The 20,933-nt window shown below is 40.9% G+C and overlaps 2 pseudogenes; one reads left to right on the top strand and one right to left on the bottom strand.

Moving 5' to 3' along the window:
• Positions 1-14,384: 14,384 nt before the first annotated feature.
• On the top strand, positions 14,385-15,212 carry LOC138839760 (autophagy protein 5 pseudogene; annotated as a pseudogene).
• A 910-nt stretch (positions 15,213-16,122) lies between these two features.
• LOC138839388 (cytochrome c, somatic pseudogene) lies at positions 16,123-16,435 on the bottom strand (annotated as a pseudogene).
• Between the last annotated feature and the right edge of the window lie 4,498 nt (positions 16,436-20,933).

Genomic DNA, 20,933 nt, shown 5'->3' with positions numbered 1-20,933 from the left:
GCTAAGTCACAGTCCAACAAAATATCAGAAAATGGGGAGCATGGCCAAAGGGATGGGGTAGACAAATGAAGAGAAAAAAGGGGGCAAGAATTGAGTCACAAAATTCATGAGGGATACTCACTAGACACTATGTTGGAAATAAATTATACAACTTAGGAGGAAGGAGGTCTGGAGGGGAAAAACTTGGAGAAAATGAGAGAAGGGGTGACACTGTTCAAAAAGAAATGTATGCATTACCCGACTTACATAACTGTAACCCCTCGGTACATCACATTTACAATAAAATATAAATTAAAAAAATTCAGCTAAGACAAGAGCCAGTGGCTCATCTGTAATCCTAGCTATTCAGGAGACTGAGATCGGAAGATCATGGTTTGAAGCCATCCTGGGCAGGAAATTGAGACTCTTATCTCCAATTAATCACAGATAAAGCTAAAAGTGGCACTGTGGCTCAAGTGGTAGAGTGCTAGCCTTGAGCAAAGGGAGCTCAGGGACAGTGCCCAGGCCCAGTCAAGTCTCAGGACTGGCAAAACATTTTAAAAAATTAAATGTATATCTTACAAAATTAAGAAAATTGGGGGAGGGAGAAGTTTTGGAATGATGGCAGGTACTTATGAAATACATTGTATTAATAAACTGCTTTGTTGAATGATAACTCCTTTGTGCAATTACTTAAAGATAGTAAAAAATAATTTTTTATTGTGAAAATACTGTACAGAGGGGTTACAATTACATGGGCAAGATAATGAGTACCTTTCTTATCAAGCATTGTAGCCTCCTCCTTTGTTTAAAGAATAATAAAAGGTATCCAATTGGGTTGCCACTAGGATAAAGGGTCTGGAGGTTCTTCAAAACACTAAATACAAAATTGTCATGTGACCCAGTTATTCCATTTCATGCTATACACATAGAAGAACTGAAAATTTGGACTTGATTAGGTATTTGTCTATCCATGTTCACTGAAGAAGAGCCACAAGGCAAACAGCCCAGATGACTCTCCACAGATATTGATGAAAGCAAACATGCTACAGCCATGCAGTGGAATAATAAGTCATTGATAATCTTCTGTGTGATTCCCTTTTGCTGCAATCCTATCAACTAGTAGCCAGAAAACAGAATGAGCATGAGTTTTGAATACAGCCCTAGAAATGTGGCCAAGAGCTTATCTCAGAAGCAAAAAACACAGAAGGTATGCAGGTGTGGCTCAAATACTTGTCTAGCATGTGCAAGGTTCAGGGAACAATCTCCAGTAGTACAAAATTAAAAATGAAAGGATGGAAACTCAGGAAATAGAAACAAGAGTTTTTCTTGTTTTCTTTTTGTCTTGGTTATCTGTCTTTGGGAGGGTAAGGGGGGCACAGCAATGGAGGGATAAGGAGTGAACAAATGTGGTAGTAGTACTACTGTTGAAAATGAACTATACAACTTGTGAGTGAGGACTGGAGGGAGAAAATAGGGGAGAATGAGGGAAAGGGTGACATTGTACCAAACGAAATGGACTCATTACCTGATTTATGTAACTAACTCCTCTGTGCATCACCTTTACAATAACAATAAAAACATTTACAAAAAAGGATGGAAATTTTATCAGTTTACAACAAATATAAAGTATCAGGACATTATGCTTGGTGAAGTGATTCTGTGATAAAAAGCACAAATACTATGTGACTGCTCAGGTATGGGCATCTAGAATAAAATTCAAAAAATGAAAATATGATTGATGTTGTCAGGGATTGAGGTAGAGTGGGAGAAAGGGATTGCTATTTAACGGGTATGCTCAGGTATGAGGTACCTAGAATAAAATTCAAAGAATGAAAATGATTGATGGTTGTCAGGGACTGAGGTAGAGTGGGAGAAAGGGATTGCTGTTTAATGGGTATGGAGTCTCTTATTGGCAAAATGAAGAGAATTATGGAAACCTGACCTCCAACAAGATGAAAATACTTTATAATAGTATGTTCTATGCTTCAAAAGTTGTTTAGAGGGGCTGGGAATGTGGCTTAGCAGTAGAAGTGCTTGCCTAGCATGCATGAAGCCCTGGGTTTGATTCCTTAGTACCATATAAACAGAAAAAGCCAGAAGTGGCACTGTGGCTCAATTGGTAAGCCTTGAGCAAAAGCAGCTCAGGGACAGTGCCACACTCTGAGTTCAAGCCCCAGGTCTGGCAAAAAAAAGTTGTGTAGAGAGTAAATATTGCTCAGTGTTTTTTTTAAAATCATATTTCAAAGCCAAAAGTAATCAAAATGAGGGGCTACCATTCTTTTTCCAGACTTGATATTCACCAGTATTTCAGGAAGATAGTGACTATGCTTTCCCCTCCCATACTAGCCCATTATCCCGTCCCTGTCCATGCAGGCTGAAGACCCAGTGTTCTTAGAACAAGAAGAGGAGGGACCAGAAGACAGGAAAAGGTACCAAGAAATGGGCCTGGGCTCATGGAGGTTAGAAACCTCCCGAAGCAACTACTGACCTTGTGTGAAAATTGGGGTATTGAGTTTCCTGGAAAACATGTTCCAATTCTTCTAGTTGCCAAGGTACCAGCTTGTGTCGGATGCATTGTGATCTTCTGCGCCTGCGCTGTGGCCTCCGCCCCACTGCAGGCAAGCAACCTGGCTTCTGAGTCTGCTGCTGTCTAGGGTCTCGGTTCTTTAGCTGGATAGGATTTTGTGGCTGCAGGTGCCCAGGATCTTGAGACAGCAGTTCTTCAGGCTCTTGAGACAGCAGTTGATCAGGCACTTGTGGCAGCAGATGTTCAAGCTCTTGATATAGCAGGTGTTCCGGCTTTTGACAGAGCAGCTGTTCAAGCTCTTGAGCCAGCAGTTGTTTAGGCTCTTGAGGCAGCAGTTCTCCAGGCACTTGTGGCAGCAGCGGTTCAAGCTCTGGACACAGCTGTTGTCCCGGCTCTTGACAGCGCAGCTGTTCAAGCTCTTCAAACAGCTGCTGTTCAGGCATTTGTGGCATCATTTGTTCAGGATCTTGCCACAGCCGGTGTCCAGGCTCTTGACAGAGTAGTTGGTCTGATTCTTGATATAACAGGTGTTTACACAGCTGTTCAGACTCCTGTGCCTCCAGCTGTTGAGTCATTTGGGGCAGCTGCTGACCAGGCTCCTGGCGCGTGCCGTAGCCTACATGGTTCTTGTCAACATCGTAGTGGTTCGCTTCCTTTACTTGCTTCATGTCACCTTCACAGCCCAGTTCACCTATGAGCCTCAGGTCATCCATGAGGCCTAGAGCTCCCTCACGAAAATGAGCACCTGCAGGTGTTCCTGGTCCAGATTCAACCGTCAATTCCGTTTCATCTACCAGCAGGAGGTAGAACTGAGAGTCAAAATGGGGATACCAGTCCGCCATGACTAAAAGTTTGCGGCCTCTGCAAACACTGTGTTGGCTGAGGACAGGCAGCAGATGTAGCTCTGAGTCTAGAACCTGGTAATAATCAGAGGCTTATGACGTGTACCCCACTGTGAGAAAATTCAACGTCAGCATGCTCTGCTTGAGTTTCAGTGGGCGGGGCTTGGTTAGTGTGTGAGTAAATGGGGTGTGGTCAAAATGATCAAGAAGGGTCCGGTGGTGCTAATTTTTGCCAGTAGGGGGCGTGGCGAAAAAGACAGTGTGGCCCAGAAAGGTGCTTTTAGCAACTGTACGCAGAATGTAACCAAACTTTGGGGCAGGGAAGGTGGCTCAGTGGTAGAGTGCTTGCCTTGCATGCCTGAGGCCCTGGGTTCGATTCCTCAGCACTACATAAGCAGAAAAAAACAGAAGTGGCTCAAGTGGTAGAGTGCTAGCCTTGAGCTGAAGAGCTGAGGGACAGCGCCCAGGTCCAGAGTTCAGGCCCCACAAAAAAAAAAAAAGAAAGAAGGTCCAGAGTTCAGGCCCCACAAAAAAAAAAAAAAGAAAGAAAGAAAGAAAAAAAGAATGTAACCAAACTTGGACCTTAAGCAACTACTCCACCTGAAGCCCAGTGAGGACTCCAAGGAAAAGAATGTGCTGGTCTCTTTCGGGGACTGCAAGCTGATTTCTTGATAGCCAAGAATGTGAGAGGGAGCAAGTCTTCGTGAGAAAGCTCCAATCTCTTGTGTGAACAAGCAGAGAACTTCTGGCCCCCATTCTCCAGATTTTGCAGCCTACACATAGCATGGACTGACATAATCAGCTTGACTGCGCCTGAACTCTGCAAGCACACGGAAAGTGTAGCGGGTGTTGTCCTTTAAGTATTGGATTCTGTTTGCACAGAATTCTGGGTAGACAAGCAGGTTCGTTAAGCAATGAATACAATTGAAAATCACCCTTGAAAATCTGATTTTTAGTAATGAAACCAGGTCAGTGTCCAAGAATTAGATGCCGTCCAGGGCTTATGAAATCTGAGAATGCAGACACGATCTGAGATACTTCTCTCTTCATGTTGTTGTAGAGATAGATGAGATAATCAGAAACTATTTCCGTGTTGCTACTGTTTGAACCCAGAGCCTTGTGCAGGACACTAAAGCACTCTTCTACGAAGCTATATCCCCACCCCAGAAACTATTATGGGTAATATCTTCCATGTTTATTTCTTTAATCATATGTTTAGTGTTGTTATTTTTGTGTTCAAAATGTTGATCAGCCTCACATATCCATCACCTCAGTAAATCCCATCACAAATTAAAAAATGAAGAAAGACTGTCAGGTGGCAGGGTATGGAGGCTCTGGGTAACATTTAAATTCTTTTTAGTTTCAAAATGAATTTCCATGCTAATTCTAAGTAAGCACCAATCTCCCATGGAATGTATCAATAAAACCTGTCCAAGACACATGTAGCAGTTTCTTGAGGGCTCTGAAGAACAAACACTAGCAAGGAAATTGAGAAGAATGCCACCTAGTGATGAGTTGTTCATTTTTGTTTCCTCTGATATTTCCCATCCTGATCTTAACACAGAATAAACTCTGAAGCTGGGAATCAACACAATGAAAGCTCTCAAACAGTAGGTCTGACATGAAGAGGAGGAATGGAGACATCTGGTGCTTTGAGTAAGAGGAATGGGAGTAATTATTCTTTGGTTTGTAAATATTTTCTCCATTTCCTCACAAACCAGTCCCCTGGTAATCAGCAGTGCTGGCTGAGATATTAGGAAGCCACAGGTAGATAAAACTCTGAGGGAAGATAGAGTTCTTTAATCAGAGTAGCTGTGATCCTGAGGTATGTTAACTCTTGTTGATATTTTGTCTTTTTCCCTTCTCTCTCTCCCTCTGGATCCTTATGCAGATGAAATTGTGGAAAGTAGGAATCAAAACATAGCAGAGAAAATAAAGGTGAAAGTTTCATTTTTCTGGTGAATTCCAAAGAAGATGAACCAAATAATGATATAAATAATATTTTTAATTATTAAAAAACTGAAAGTCAAGAAAATAATCTTGAAAAAGAAGTCAGAGACAGCCAGCTGACAGTATCTTGTGTCTATAATCCTATCTACATAGGCGGTTGAGCTATGAGGATTGTGGTTAAAAGCTAGCCCAGGCAGGAAAGCCTATGAGACTTTTTTTTTTATCACCAATTAACCACCACAAAGTTGGAAGTAAAGTGTGGCTGAAGTGGTAGCTTTAAGGGTAAAAAAAGCTAAAAGCTCAAGCCCCAGTATACACACAGAGAGAGACGGGGGAAGAGAAATGATGCATTTATTTTTATAGGAATAATGATTTGAATAATGGCAGATTTCTCATGGAAATATTAGGGGGCAGAAGGAGATAGAACACATTTAATAAATTGCCAAAAGAAAGCTGTCAACAGGATTCTATACCTGGTAGAGATATCTTTCAGGAACGAAAGCAAAATGAGGAAATTTTCAGGTAAAGAAAAATTTAGAGAATTTATTGTCAGCCAAACTTCTTTTAAAAGAACTTCTAAAGAAAGTTCTTCAGACAAAAAGGATATTTTTGCCAAAAGGAAATTTGGACAACAAATACATTAAATTGTTTAAATAGGGATACAGGTGGATCCATTGCAACAATGAGATGTACAAGTCCTTATGTCGAAAATGAACTTTACAACTTTGGTGCGGGGGTTGGGGGGGAGAGTTGGGTGGGAGGGGATGGTAAGGGATGGGAAAGGGGGAACAAAGGAGGAGGCTACAATGCCTAATAAGAAACATACTCATTACCTTGCCCATGTAATTGTAACCCCTCTGTACAGTATTTTCACAATGAAAAAAGAATTAAAAAGAAAATTATAATGTGTTATATAAATGTTAGGCTTTAAAATTGAATGTTAGCAAAAAATGCCTCCTATAGAAAGAACAACTAGTCTAGGCTTGCAGGTAGAAAAAAATTCACAGGACTTTAGGAGGCTTCAATAAGTTGAAAATGATCAGCCTATTAGGTTTCTTATCCTTAAAAGAACTAGGAATGGGGATGACTATAAAACAACATTAATGGTAAATGTAGAAATCCATTTTCAATTTTAATAGTAGAGGATTATGACTATGCAAACGTCTCCTAGTTTTTTTGTAATGATTGAAAATGTTGGTGTATTAATCAGAGAGCATCTCTGTACCAACTGGAAATAATTTAGATGCAATAAGTATTTAATAACGGATTTAAGATAAGTCCTTTTATGACAATTAGGACGTTGAATCAGCCTTCTAGAGCAGTATAGTTTTTAAGTTAGAGATACGATAGTGAATATGCATAGTATTATCTATGCCTATCATATGTCACTACAAGCTTTTCTCAATTCATTGAACAGATTAATAAATGAAATAGTTCATTGTGCTTTGTCTCAATCAAAAAATTTGGCTGAGAGGAGGTAACCTTTAGAAGCAGTATAGCCGACCTTAATTTATTTTCTCTTTGAAAGGCAGATGTGAATTGGATAGCTTTGTGTCCTGGGACAGTTAAATTGATATCAAGTATTCTTTTGAAAAAATTTTAGGGGACCAATGCACACAATTTAACATATGTGTTTATTTCTATTTCCTTCAGAAACATTCTAAAAGGAAGGTAAAAGAATAATAGGTGGTAAAAGATGAAGAAAAAAAAAGAAATAAGTGACTTAGAGTAGAGGAAGTTGAAACCTATTTATCAACAGGGAGGAAAGGAGGAAAAGCAAGCTAATTTGTGCTGTAGACCCTTGGGAAAAGTCAGGACACTGAGGCACTAGTGTCCTGGGAAGGATGAGGGGAGACACTGAAAACAGAGTTCCATGAAAGTGCACTTGGGAGGAGGTAGACCCCCTGTCCACTCCACAGTCTCACAGAACCAGAGACCATTAGGCACACAACAGGAGGTGAAATGGCTTCTATCTGGAGATGCCACTGAGGTTCTGGCCTTGAAACACCAACACTGTCTATAGGGAATGAGAGGGATCAGACCACAAGCAGGGATTAAAGCACATCCCACACCTGCTCAACGACAGAACCAACCTCTACCTTGCTTCCTGGTACATCCCAAACCATTGCCATCATGCTTCTATTTCCTAGGCAGTAGGTTTAATGACTGCTGTGATTGCCCTACCCATGTGTATAGAACTTCCAGATCAGTGTGTTGTTGTCTTACACTTAAAGCAGATAAAGATTCATTAGACATTTGGGTAAAATCTGTAATCTTAAAGAGCAAAAATGAACAGGTTCAAGAGGAGCAGAAAGCAGAAGGAATTTGTAACCTTCTGGGAAGTGATAAGGATCATAGGGAGTAAAAGCAGATCAATGGGTGCTTGAGGATAAGAGGTGTTGCATCATGGGAAGGATGGGCAAGGGACATGGAATAAACTGGGAATCTCAGGTATATTCATTATATTGGCCATGGTGATGGTTTCACACGTGTATGCATAAGTCAGAACATATCTAATAGTCCATATTTAAAGCACAGTTTATTGCCTGTTAACCATATCTCAACACTGAAAACAAGTAAATAATTCATTAAGCATCTTACCTGAAATTAATTTAATATCTGATAAAATTCTCAAGTACATCCCTCTGCCTCATTGTTTTGCTCACTTAACAATAATTGTTGAATGATTAAAAGAGAAAGTATTTCATACCAAATATTATTATTTGTCAACCATAAGGTTCACTGCTATAAGAAGCTACTAAACCACTGAATCTGGGCAAATGTGTTTGTACTCTGATAATGAAGAGAATAAGGCTAATACTGATAACCTTCAACGTGTGTTCATTTATACCTATACTCTCCCTATTATTAAGACCATGCCAAACAGGAGATGCTTTAGTCTTTTTGAAAAAAAAAAAAAGATCTTTAAGCTAAGTGCCAGTGGCTCACACCTGTAATTCTAGCTACTCAGGAGGCTGAGATCTGAGGATCTCCATTCAAAGCCAGCCCAGTCAGAAAAGTCCCCATGAGATTTTTATCTCTAATTAATCACTCAAAACCTGGAAATGGTCCTGTGGCTCAAGTAGTAGAGTGCTAGCCTTGAGCATAAGAGCTCACAGACAGTGCCTAGGAACAGAGTTCAAGCCCCACAGCCTACAAAAAAAGATCTTTCAGTAGGTTTGCAAAGGAGTTGTTATTCAACAAAGCAGTTTATGAAAATAATGTGTCTTGATCAATGTCACCCCTTTTCAACATTCCCACCCATCCCTCTCAACTCACCTTTTAAAAAAATTGTAGAATATACATTGCATTCTTTTTTATTTTTAATATATATTTTTATTGTAAAGATACTGTACAAAAGGTTTACAGTTACATGAGTAAGGTAATGAGTCCATTTCCTATCGAGCATTGTTAACCCCTTTGTTTTTCCCCTACCATTCCTTCCCTCCTCACCTCCCGAACTTCTCCCTCCCCCTCCAAGGTGTAAAATTTGTTTTCAACATAGTGTCTTGTACATCTCATTGTTACAATGGGTCAACCTGTATCCTCATTTGAGATTTTTGATATTTCCCTTCCCCTCCCTAAATTAGAAAAATGTATAAACAAGATGCAGGGCACCAGAATCAAATACAGTGAAAACAGGTGTTATAACATGGGAGAAGAACATACAAAAGAAAGAAAAAATCACATAGTACATTATAAGTATATTAAAAACAACAGCAACAAAGATAAAACCTCTTGTGTTCCTATCCTGAGATTCATTTTGCCTAGCATCATCTTATATGGTCATATGTCCATAGATTTTTACCTTTTCTGCTTGTCCTAGACATACACTAGTTATTGCAGATAAGGGAAACTATGTGACCTATTTTTTTGGCTCTTGGTTTACTTCACTTAGTATGAATTTTTCCAAGTCTTTCCATTTCCTAACAAATGGAGCAATGTCATTCTTTCTGATGGAGGCATAGAATTCCATTGTGTGTGTGTGTGTGTGTGTGTGTGTGTGTGTGTGTGTGTGTGTGTGTGTGTGTGTGTGTGTGTGTGTGAGGGGCATCTGGGTTGGTTTCACATCCTAGCTGTAGTGAATAATGCTGCAATAAATATAGTTGTGCTGGTAGCTTTAGCATGGTGATTGTCTGGGTAAGTGCCCAAAAGTGGGATTGCTGGGTCACAGGGGAGCTCTATGTGGAGTCTTTTGAGGAACCTCCATACTACTTTCCAAAGTGGTTGAACAAGTTTACACTCCCATCAACAATGCAGTAGGGTTCCCTTTTGGCCACATCCCCTCCAGCATCTGTTGTTATTAGATTTCTTGATTATAGCCATTCTAGTTGGGGTGAGGTGGAATCTCAATGTTGTTTTGATTTCCATTTCTCTAGCCATATAAGGCTAGAGAGGTTCAGCATTTCTTCATGTGTCTACTGGCCATTCTTATTTCCTCTTCAGAGAAGTTTCTCTTCAAGTCTTTAGCCCACTTATTTATTGGGCAATTGTTTCTTTGAAGATTTGTTGTTGGGGGATTTAATTTTTTGATTTCTAAGTATATTTTAGATATGAAGGCCTTGTCTGTTGTATGGCTAGTGAAGATCTTCTCCCAGTTCATGGGCTTTCTATTGATCGTGCTAGCTATGTCGTTTGCCATGCAGAAGCTCTGCAATTTCATGCAATCCCATTTGTCCAGTCTTTCTTTGATTTGTTGTGTTTCTGTGTCTCTATTAAGAAAATTTCAGCCTGTGCCAAGGAGACCTAGGGTTTCTCCTATTCCATCCTGTAATGTTTTCAGAGTGTCTGCTTTGATTCTGAGTCTTTGATCCATTTGGGGTTGATTCTGGTGCAGGATGATATATAAGGATCTAACTTTAGTTTTCTATAAGTAGCACCAGCACCATTTACTGAAGAGGCTGTCTTTCTTCCATTCTATTATTTTTGGCTCCCTTATCGAAGATTAGATGGCTATAGGTCTGTAGGTTCATTTCTGGGTTTTCAATTCTATTCCATTGGTCCTGAGGTCTGTTCTTGTGCCAGTACCAAGTAAATCCACTGATTTTTTTTTGGGGGGGGGGTCTGGTCGTGGGGCCTGAACTCTGGGCCTGGGCGCTGTCCCTCAGCTCTTCAGCTCACTTGAGCCACAGCGCCACTTCCGGCTTTTTTCTTTTTGCTTATGTGGTGCTGAGGAATCGAACCCAGGGCCTCAGGCATGCAAGGCAAGCGCTCTACCATTGAGTCACCTTCCCAGCCCCAAAGCCACTGATTTTTGAGGGTTAATTTATACCCTACTACTTTGTCAAAGTTTCAGATCAGCTTGAGTAACGTGGTAGTTGAATCCATGGCATGCTTTAAATACAAGATCATGCCATCTGCAAAGAGGGAGAGTTTTACTTCATCTTTCTGTGTTTGGATCCCCTTCATGTTTGCATCTTGTCTTATTGCTGTAGCTAGGCATTCTAAGTGGAGAGAGTGGATGTGTCTTGACTGCATGCTTCCCCTTCTCTTCATTCTGCTTCTGCCTATACTAGTGATACATCCCAGAGCCTTCTGGTCTTGTCTGCTTTGAAAAGTGAACTTGGAAAAGAGTATCACTTTCAGCTAGGATTCTCCTCATTCTGGTCAATCTATTTTTTTTTGAAAGGTGTAAATATAAACCTATAGATACTGTAGTATAAAGGCATTTATTTGAACTTCTTTGGCAATATAGAAACCCTAAAAGTAATTTGTGAGTACTAATTCGTGACAACCAAGTTTAGGAAACTTTCAGATTTCAATGGCTCCTTCTTATCCAAAAAAGACAACTCACTGCCTGTCCTATGAGCTATTTGAATAGGTTCATTCTTTCCATTCTTTAAACCTTAATCACTTTCAGAAAAAGTTCAACAATGAAACTAGAGAAGTTGAAATCCCTTTATAATAAACCACTCCAAGATGAGATGAGAACAGAAAGATAAAAAAGCACAAGCCTCCAAGCGTCAGGGAAGTAGCACAGAGCTGATCATTTTTGGTCAACTTTTTTAGGTTGGCTCTGACCACACCACCCAGCGGCATTTGATCAACCTTATCACATGTCCACTGTTTGTGTAGTTTTATACATAGTTGTGGAGCCCAGCTATTTCTTCTCTTTTTCTTTCTTATTGGGTGTGGGCTTGAACTCTGGTCCTTGGCATTGTCCCTCAGCTCTTCAGCTCAAGGCAAACAGTCTACCACTTGGGCCACAGCACCACTTACAGTTTCTGGTGCTTAATTGGAGATAAGAGTCTCATGTCTTTTCTGCTTGGGCTGGCTTTCCTTGGCTTTGAACTGCGATCCTCAGATCTCAGCCTCCTGAGTAACTAGGATTATAGGCGTGAGCCACCAGCACCAGGCTTCTTTCTTTCTTTCTTTTTTTTTTGGGTCTAGTCGCGGGGCCTGAACTCTAGGCCTAGGCACTGTCCCTCAGCTCTTCAGCTCAAGGCTAGCACTCTATCACTTGAGCCACAGCGCCACTTCTGGCTTTTTTCTTTTTGCTTATGTGGTGCTGAGGAATCGAACCCAGGGCCTCATGCATGCAAGGCAAGCACTCTACCACTGAGCCACCTTCCTAGCCCAAGGCTTATTTCTTATCATTTTTAAAAATATTATCAACGTGATGTACAGCGGGGTTACAGTTACATAAGTAAGGAAACACATACATTTCTTGTCAAACTTGTTATCCCTTCCCTCATTTTTCTCCTACTCTCCCTCCCCTCAATCCCCCCCTAAGTTTTACAGATCATTTCCAACATATTGTCTTGTGAATATCGCTGTTGCATTGATTCTCACCCTGTCCTTTGTCTCACCATTCTGTTGTTTCCCTTCCCTTCCGTAATTCAGATAATACAGATACAATACCAGGGTACAAAATTCAAATACAGTTACAACAGGGGGTAGACCATAGGGGGAAGAACATACAAAAGAAACAAAAAAATCACATAGTACATTAACAACAGCATAATCAACAACAAAGAAAAACCTCTTGTGTCCATGTCTTGGAGTTCATTTCACTTAGCTTCATCTTATATGGTCATATGTACATAGCTATTGAGGTATTTTGCTCATTTGCTAGCATTATCCTAGACGTATCACAAAAAGGAAACCATGGGACTTATGTTTCTTTGGATTTGGCTTACTTCACTTATTACAATTTTTTCCAAGTCCTTCCATTTCCTTGCAAATGGGGTGGTGTCATTCTTTCTGATGGAAGCATAGTATTCATATATCTATATCTATATCCATCTATGTCACATTTTCTTGATCCATTCATCTACTGAGGGGCATCTGGGTTGGTTCCATATCTTAGCTATGGTGAATAATGGTGATAAACATAGTTGTGCTGGTAGCGTTAGTGTGGCCTTGTTTGTTATTATTTGGGTAAATGCCCAGAAGTGGGATTGCTGGAGCCTAGCTATTTCTTTAGAGTGCTTTTGATTGTATGGACTCCAACATGGCTTCACAGAGTTCCAGAATGTGTCTGACATTTTAAAGTACTTGGGCTACAGACACACTTTGAGGAGGCCTAGAAACTACTCAGCCTCCATTCCATTCTCTCCAACTGTGCTGGCTTCTTGGTCGTTCCAAGGCTCTATTATTTCTTATACCCCCAACTATTCTGCTTTGAAAATATGATACCCATCTTTTGAAAAGTTTTTCAAAAATGTCAAACCTCGTTATTTTTATTCCATTTTACATCTGTTCCTGGGTAAATTAGTTCACTTGTTTATTCATATGGGTTTTCTTGGTTAGTATTATTAAATGATATTTCTGACATCTAAAAAGCTCTTTGCAAAAGATCCATGAGACTACAGCTTCTCTTAAAACACAGAATTAAACTAACATAAAAAAGCAGCTCAGAATAATAGCCTTTATATTTTGCCTAGGACTGCCACATTTGATCTCTCTGCACATCTTACAACAGCATCCTTTTTGTGGGATTTCCCATGGATTATTAGGATGTCTAAACCTGTACTGTGGTGTTGTTTGGTTGACCATGTATGAAAATACACTGTGTCTATGGGAGCAATAAAAAGGTCAAAATAAACAAAGTCACTTCTAGTTAAGATCTTCGGATGTTCCAGTTAAAAACTTTGGGCTATTCTTTCTGTCCTAGATTAGAATTCAGTGTAATCTGTAGGTACATGAAAATAATCTAAAGGAACAAAGACATAAAGGAAGAAGAAAAAAGAGCCAAAAATCCTCCATGCCCTACCACCTCCTTCCTTTGCATTGCTATAAAGTCTGAAGGTTCCTTTCTTTTAAATCTTCAACCTATCCCTCCAAGCCCCTTTCTCTAGTGCCATCTCTGATCTTGAAAAGACCTTCCTCTAACACTGTTCCTTTGATTTTTCATTAAAGCTTTTTCAAAGTTTACTGAACACAAAGAATTGTATGTTATTCTTCACACATTTGTGGAGTCTTATCATGTTCTCCCTTAATCTTTGTGAATTTTCTGTATTTTATGTACTCTCAAGGTTGCATTATGTGTATATAGAAGCTCTGTTTTGTGAAGATTTGAAAAGGATTTATCACAGTGAACATTTTCTTGCCTTTTCAAACTGACTGTGTCTCCACATATCACTATATATCACATTTGCCAACCAGTTTGGAAGCAAAATTCTAAGAGATAGAAAGGCTCAAAGCACAGGACAGAGTGAAGGATAAAAGGTTGACTAGATCTGGTACACTGACTTCGTTCCTTATTTCCCAGTCAAGTCTGTCAGAAAAACCTATTTTGTTAATATGTTTACTATGCTAACTGCACTCCTATTTTCCTTCAAAAGAATCACAAAATTAAAAAAGATTGTCTAATCCTAATTTCCGCAGGTACTTTCTAAAAATGCTGGACAAATAAGGAAGATAGTATTGGTAACCACTGTGTCAGTATTCAGTTAATTAGAAAATAATCAGTGGGGGCTTGCAGGTTTCTGCGGTTGTATTCCCTGAGGACCTTGGAGCTGGTGCTTTCCTGTGGCTGCGCGAGCTCTCGGGACTCCTAGTCTCTGTGTTTCTGCAGGACTGTGTGGGTCAAGCAGGCAGTGCTGGGATAGTGCCACCTCACCGGTGCGGGAAGCGAGAAGGAGCCGGTGCTCAGAGAAGTTTGGCTTTGATTGAAGAAAGAATTTAGCCTATATGTACTGCTTTAACCACTGGAAGAATGACAGATGACAAAGATGTACTTCGAGATGTGTGGTTTGGACGAATTCCAACTTGCTTCACTCTGTACCAGGATGAGATAACTGAAAGGGAAGCAGAACCATATTATTTGCTTTTCGCAAGAGTAAGTTATTTGACATTGGTAACTGACAAGGTGAAAAAGCCTTTTCAGAAGGTTATGAGACAAGAAGACCTTAGTGAGATACGGTTTGAATATGAAGGCACACCACTGAAATGGCACTATCAAATTGGTTTGCTATTTGATCTTCTTGTATTGAGTTCAGCTCTTCCTTGGAATATCACAGTACATTTTACGAGTTTTCCAGAAAAGGACCTTCTGCACTGTCCATCTAAAGATGCAATTGAAGCTCATTTTATTTCTTGTATGAAAGAAGCTGATGCTTTAAAGCATAAAAGTCAAGTAATTAATGAAATGCAGAAAAAAGATCACAAGCAGCTTTAGATGGGACTACAAAATGACAGATTTGACCAGTTTGGGGCCATCAACCGGAAACTCATGGAATATCCTGCAGAAGAAAATGGATTTCATTATATCCCTTTTAGAATATATCAGACAAAGACAGAACAGCTTTTTATTCAGAAGCTATTTTGTTCAGATGGGCAGCTGCATACACTAGGAGATCTCCTCAAAGAAGTCTGTCCTTCTGCAGTTACTCCTGAAGATGGGGAAAAGAAGAATCAAGTCATGAATTCATGGAATTGAACCAATGTTGGAAACACCTCTGCAGTGAGACTAGAACAAACCAGAAAAGTACTCATTTATTTTTACCTGGTGTTTGTAGTGTTTGTGCAACTAGGAATGCAACCATTAAGAAAATATTTTATGGCTGGTGCCAGTGGCTCACGTGTATAATCTTAGCTAGGAGGGATAGGAGGATCATGGTTCAAAGCTAACCTGGGCAAGAAAGTCTATGAGATTCTTATTTCTAATTAACATATAAAAAACCAGAAGTAGAACTGTGGCTCAAGTGGTAGAGCACTTGCCTTGAGCAAAAAGCTCAGAGATAGTGCCCAAGCCCTGAGTTCAAGCCCCAGAGTCTGATGGACTTTCCTGTCCAGCCTGGCTTTGAACTGGTCTCCTCAGATCTCACTCTCTTGGGTAGCTAAGATTACAAACATGAGCCACTGGCACCTGGCTTAAATTAAGCTGGTAAAGTTAGATGAGTTTCTAAAAGAACTAGTTATATATGACTTTCAAACTTATTGTTTATTCCTAAAAACATTTTAAATGTTTCAAGTAAAATGATACAGGACATTATGCCTTCCTTCTGATCTTTTTGCTTTATTCTGAGACAGTGAAGGGATTTCCTCAATATTTAAAGATATTCTCATAATTATCTATATAAACCTGAATATAAAACCAATCTTTAACATATTTGGCGATGGTATTTATTTATCTTGCTGAAAAATTGAACATTAGTAAGTCCAATCATATGACAGAAAGGGGAAAAGAAAGTGACAGTATTTTTTAAGATAATATTCACTTAGCCACAAGCCAGTTTTACTTAAATCAGGACTGTCCAAAAATATTCTGCCAGCCCTTCATGATCTGAAATCTGATATTAGAGATCAATGGAATTATGGTACACATTAAAAAGTCATGAGACTTTTGTTTTGCAATAAATAACTAAGGCAGTGGTATTACTCACTTGTAGCTTTTTTGACATGAGCTATCAAATCTGCCTGTTCTCCCTTCTTAATCCCAGTGAAGATCATTTTGTTCCAGGGATGTACTTTTTAGGATTCTCCAAATACTCCATCAGTGTATCCTCTCCTCAGGTGATGCCTTTGTTCTTGTTGGCATCTGTGTAAGTGAATCCAGCTGCTTGTGCTGTCTTCCGACCAAACAGACCATGGAGATTAGGCCGAGCCTTGTGCTTGCCTCCCTTTCAACGGTGTGGCATTGGGCACACTTCTGAACAAAAATCTTCTTGCCTTTCTTAACATCACCCATTTTCAATTCACTCTTTCCTTGCTATCACAAGAAGGATAACAGCTCTGAAGCTAGATGTTCCTCTTTCTCTTTCACATTGTTTTTAATCAACCAGCACAACTATGAAGGTGGTAGAACTTGTAGATGAAAGTGCCCCCCAAAAGTTTGCATGCCTGGATTGGAGGAAAATGTTAACAATCAACTTTGCCTTCTCACTTTGGACCAAAGGCAGGTATGGAGTTTAAGGGAAAGGCAAGTGTAGGAAGAATGTCAAAATAAGAAAAAGTATAGCCAATCACAGACTAGTGGAAAGTAAAATAATTAAACCTCAAACTCCTAAAAACGAAAAAGGAAGGAAGGCAAGAAGGAAAGAAGAAAGGATGAAAGAAGTCTTAGCCGGGTACTGGTGGCTCACGCCTGTAATCCTGGCTACTCAGGAGGCTGAGATCTGAGGATCACGATTCAAAGTCATCCCAGGCAGGTAACTCCTTGAGACTCTTATCTCCAATAAACCACTATAAAACTGGAAGTGGTGCTGTGGTTCAAGTGGTAGAGCGCTCGCCTTGAGCTGAAATGCCCAGGAAAAGTGCCAAGGCCCAGAATTCAAGCCCCATGACTGACAAAAAAAAAAAAGAAGGAAGAAGTCTTATGTTGACACTATCAGAGTAGGAGGTCCCTTACACTGAGGTAGAGGAACTGGATTGTCTATCCTGGCCCCCCGTTTTGGGTTTTTATTTTCTCTTTCTCTGTTTTCCTCTCCCCTCATGATGAGATCCCCTAGCAAGACAAGTGAAGGATCCTTCACATCCATCCCAGGGGACCACATGGAGGCAAGCAGGCACAGGAGAAAGATTATCACAAAGTTTATTAGAGGAACCATATTTCCCCCAAGAGGGAGCACATGGCACCTGTCCCTATCCAGGTAGCAGGAGGGTCTGGGGGCAGGAAGTGAGGTAGGTGGGTCTGGGTGGAGAGAGGGAGGGGCTAGCTGTATGGCGGGAACTCCAGGGCTGGGAGGAGCTCAGGTCTGGGTGGAGCTGAGGACCAAAGGTGGGCATAATGCTTACATTCCTCCCTTTGTTGTTTAATAAAAATAGGGGGTACCAGGCTGGGGGTTATGGGTTGAGGTCGTTTCTTCGGGAGCTACTTCCTGCTGTAAAGGGGCGAAGTAGTCAGGGGTCCCTGCTTTGTTGCTCAACTGGGGACCATCTAAGAAGCATCTGCTTGACAGTTTCGTTGGTAAAGGTCCTCCTTTGTCCATGACAGTAGTTATCTAAAATGCAAGACACAATTAATAAAAGGCAAAATTGCTGTTAAAGCAAAGCTGCTGTTAGCAGCCCAAGAGATGTATAAGCCAGGGAGGGATGGATTCCCAGAAGGGACTATCAAAGACCTAAAATTGCCTTTTCTGTCTTGGATTGGAGACAGCATGGTACTCCTGACATCCTGGAGGAGGGAGATTAAGACTTTTCCTGCTTTACTACCAGCACAACTTTTTTTTTTTTTTTTTTTTGAGTCCGGTCGTGGGGCCTGAACTCTGGGCCTGGGCGCTGTCCCTCAGCTCTTCAGCTCAAGGCTAGCGCTCTACCACTTGAGCCACAGCTTTTTTCTTTTTGCTTATGTGGTGCTGAGGAATCGAACCCAGAGCCTCATGCATGCAAGGCAAGCGCTCTACCACTGAGCCACCTTCCCAGCCCCCAGCACAACTTTGTTTATTGCAGCATTTTTTACCATAGCTAAGATAGTGAACCAACCCAGATGCCCCTCAGTAGATGAATGGATCAAGAAAATGTGGTATATATACACAATGGAATTCTATGCCTCCATCAGAAAGAATGACATTGCTCCATTTGTTAGGAAATGGAAAGGCTTGGAAAAAATTATAGTAAGTGAAGTAAGCCAAGCCCAAAGAAACATAGGTCCCATGGTTTCCCTTATTTGCAATATCTAGTATATATATGAGTCAAGCAGAAAAGGTCAGCTAAGGTGATGTTAGGAAAATGAACCCTTAGATATGTATTTAAATGTTTTTTTCTTTCATGCATTTGTTTCTAACGCATTTATAAGATTATTTCTTTGTTGCTTTGTATGTCCCTCCCCCACAGTATAATCCCTGCTTTCACTATATTTGATGTTGTTATAATTTGTGGAGGAGAAGGGGTAAAACAAGTCGTTTAAGGATACAGGTGGACCCGTTGCAACAATGAGAAGTACAAGTTGTCATGTCGAAAACGAACTTTACAACTTTGGTGGGGGGGGGGAGGATGGGGTGAGGGGGCGGGGGGAGGCTGGGCAGGGATGGGAAGGGTAAACAAAGGAGGAGGCTGCAATGCTTGATAAGAAATGTACTCATTATCTTGCTCATGTAATTGTAACCTCTCTATACAGTATGTTCACACAAAAAAAAAAAGACTTTTCCTGCTTTAGGATCACAGTGACCTGAGGAGGTAGTAGAGGTAGCAGAGATATTTAAAGGTACCAGAGTCAACAGGTGTCATGGGCTATCATGGCTACTTCCTGCTAGCCTTGGGGCATCAAGGAGTCCTTGGAGCTGGGGTCTTTAGGGTCCGGGTCTGCTCTTGGCATGGCAAGGCAGGGCAGTGTAAGTGAAGTCACCAGTTGCCTTCTAGGAACGGGATGGCCTTGACTTGTTCCCAGGTGGTGTCCTAGGTGGGAGGCTGTTATCCTGCTAAAAGAAACTTTTTTGGACAAGTTGTCATGTTGAAAACGAACTTTACAACTTTGGTGGGGGGAGGCTTGGAAGGAATGGGAAGGGGAAACAAAGGAGGAGGCTACAATGCTTGATAAGAAATGTACTCATTATCTCGCCCATGTAATTGTAACCCCTCTGTACAGTATTTTCACAATAAAAAATAAGAAAAAAATAAGAAACTTTTTTGGGCTGGGAAGGTGGCTCAGTGGTACAGCGCTTGCCTTGCATGCATGAGGCCCTGGGTTTGATTCCTCAACACCACATAAGCAAAAAAGAAAAAAGCCAGAAGTGGTGCTATGGCTCAAGTGGTAGTGCGTTAGCCTTGAGCTGAAGAGCTGAGGGACAGTGCCCAGGCCCAGAGTTCAGGCCCCATGACCGGACCCCCCCCAACCCCCCCAAAATAGAAACTTTTGGAAAGCTCAGGCAAGAAGCTGACATGGTGACAAGGTCAGTTAACATGAATGACATAGGAGAACAGAACACACATTGGCCATGGGCCGGAAAAGTTCCATTTGGAGTATAAGCCTAGTTGTGGCCCATTACAGGGGAGGAGGAATAACTGGACTTGGGGCAGAAAGGCAGAAAGGGGGTGTCTAGGGTCTTTTGGGCAACTGGGTAGGGGACAGCATAATGGAGAGGTTGGAAGTACCAGTTAGAGGCTATTATAAATACAAATATTAGGTAACAAAGGCAAGACTAACTTTCTGTCCAGTTAGAAGGTAGGTGGGTATAGACATTAGGTGGGCAAGCAGCTATTTCTCTTGATCTCCTGGCTCTGATTAATTTTGAAAGAACAAGCATAAAGTGACTCAATTTAGGATGTCATCTCCTCTTATTCCTCTCCATGGTTTTCCATTGTCAGGACTGACTTTGTCCTGGGGGAGTCTCAGCGTCCATTGCTGGGATAGCTTGTCCCAGTTGGCATTTATGGAGTTTGGACTCAAGGCCTGGGCACTGTCTCTGAGCACTTCTGCTCGAGGTTAGTGCTCTACCACTTAGTCACAATGCCACTTTCAGCCTTCAGCTGGATACTTAGAGGTGAGAGTCTGGAGCCATGCCTCCAGCCTGTCTCTGTGCTGTTTAGCTGGGAGATGGAGGTTTAGAAGGATTCTTTGTGCCCGAGATAGTTTTGAATTGTGGCAACAGGAGTCTTTGTTACAAAAGTCTCTTTTATTTCCAATTAAACTAACAAGGAGATCAACGAGATAGAGGTCACCTATAACTTGTGACTAACAATTACTTGCCAGAGTTTTGTAATAAAACCCAGTAGATGTTTTTAAACTACAACTGATTGGCACTCTAAGTACGGCCCATTGCCTCTGGGCAGCCTGTTTAAAGTAGCTTATATACAACATTTGACTTTTAATAAATGTACAGATCTTTTCTTGGGCTACAGCAGCATAGCCTGTTTAACACTCTGGCTGGTTTAACATTTTTCTGGCTGGCTGAGGAACCTGATATCTAGTGGCCCCAACAATGCCTGCCTTTATACAGGTCTTTAGACAGATCTTAATAGGACATAATCTCAGGTTTACAAACTTCTTTCTTAACAGGTGAATTTATGTGGCTGGTGCCAGCTCAAAAGTCACTGCCAATTAGGACTTTGAGCAGATACAGGGAGTTTGGGATTTAAATTATCCCTCACATTTTTCAACCTTAGCTTTTACTGCCCACTATCACAGATGACTGGCAAGTTTCTGCCCAGTTAGACCAACATGGGCATTAGACATGTTTACAAACTATCTTCCCATGACTCCTGGCTCTGATCAATTTTTGAAGGGACAAGTTCAAGTGACTCCAGGATCT

The sequence above is a fragment of the Dipodomys merriami genome, unplaced genomic scaffold (assembly GCF_024711535.1).
Source record: "Dipodomys merriami isolate MVZ:Mamm:240054 unplaced genomic scaffold, mDipMer1.0.p SCAF_3, whole genome shotgun sequence".
Taxonomy (NCBI): Eukaryota; Metazoa; Chordata; class Mammalia; order Rodentia; family Heteromyidae; genus Dipodomys; species Dipodomys merriami.
The sequence above is the reverse complement of the archived record's forward strand: the minus strand, read 5'-3'. Positions and strand labels throughout refer to the sequence as shown.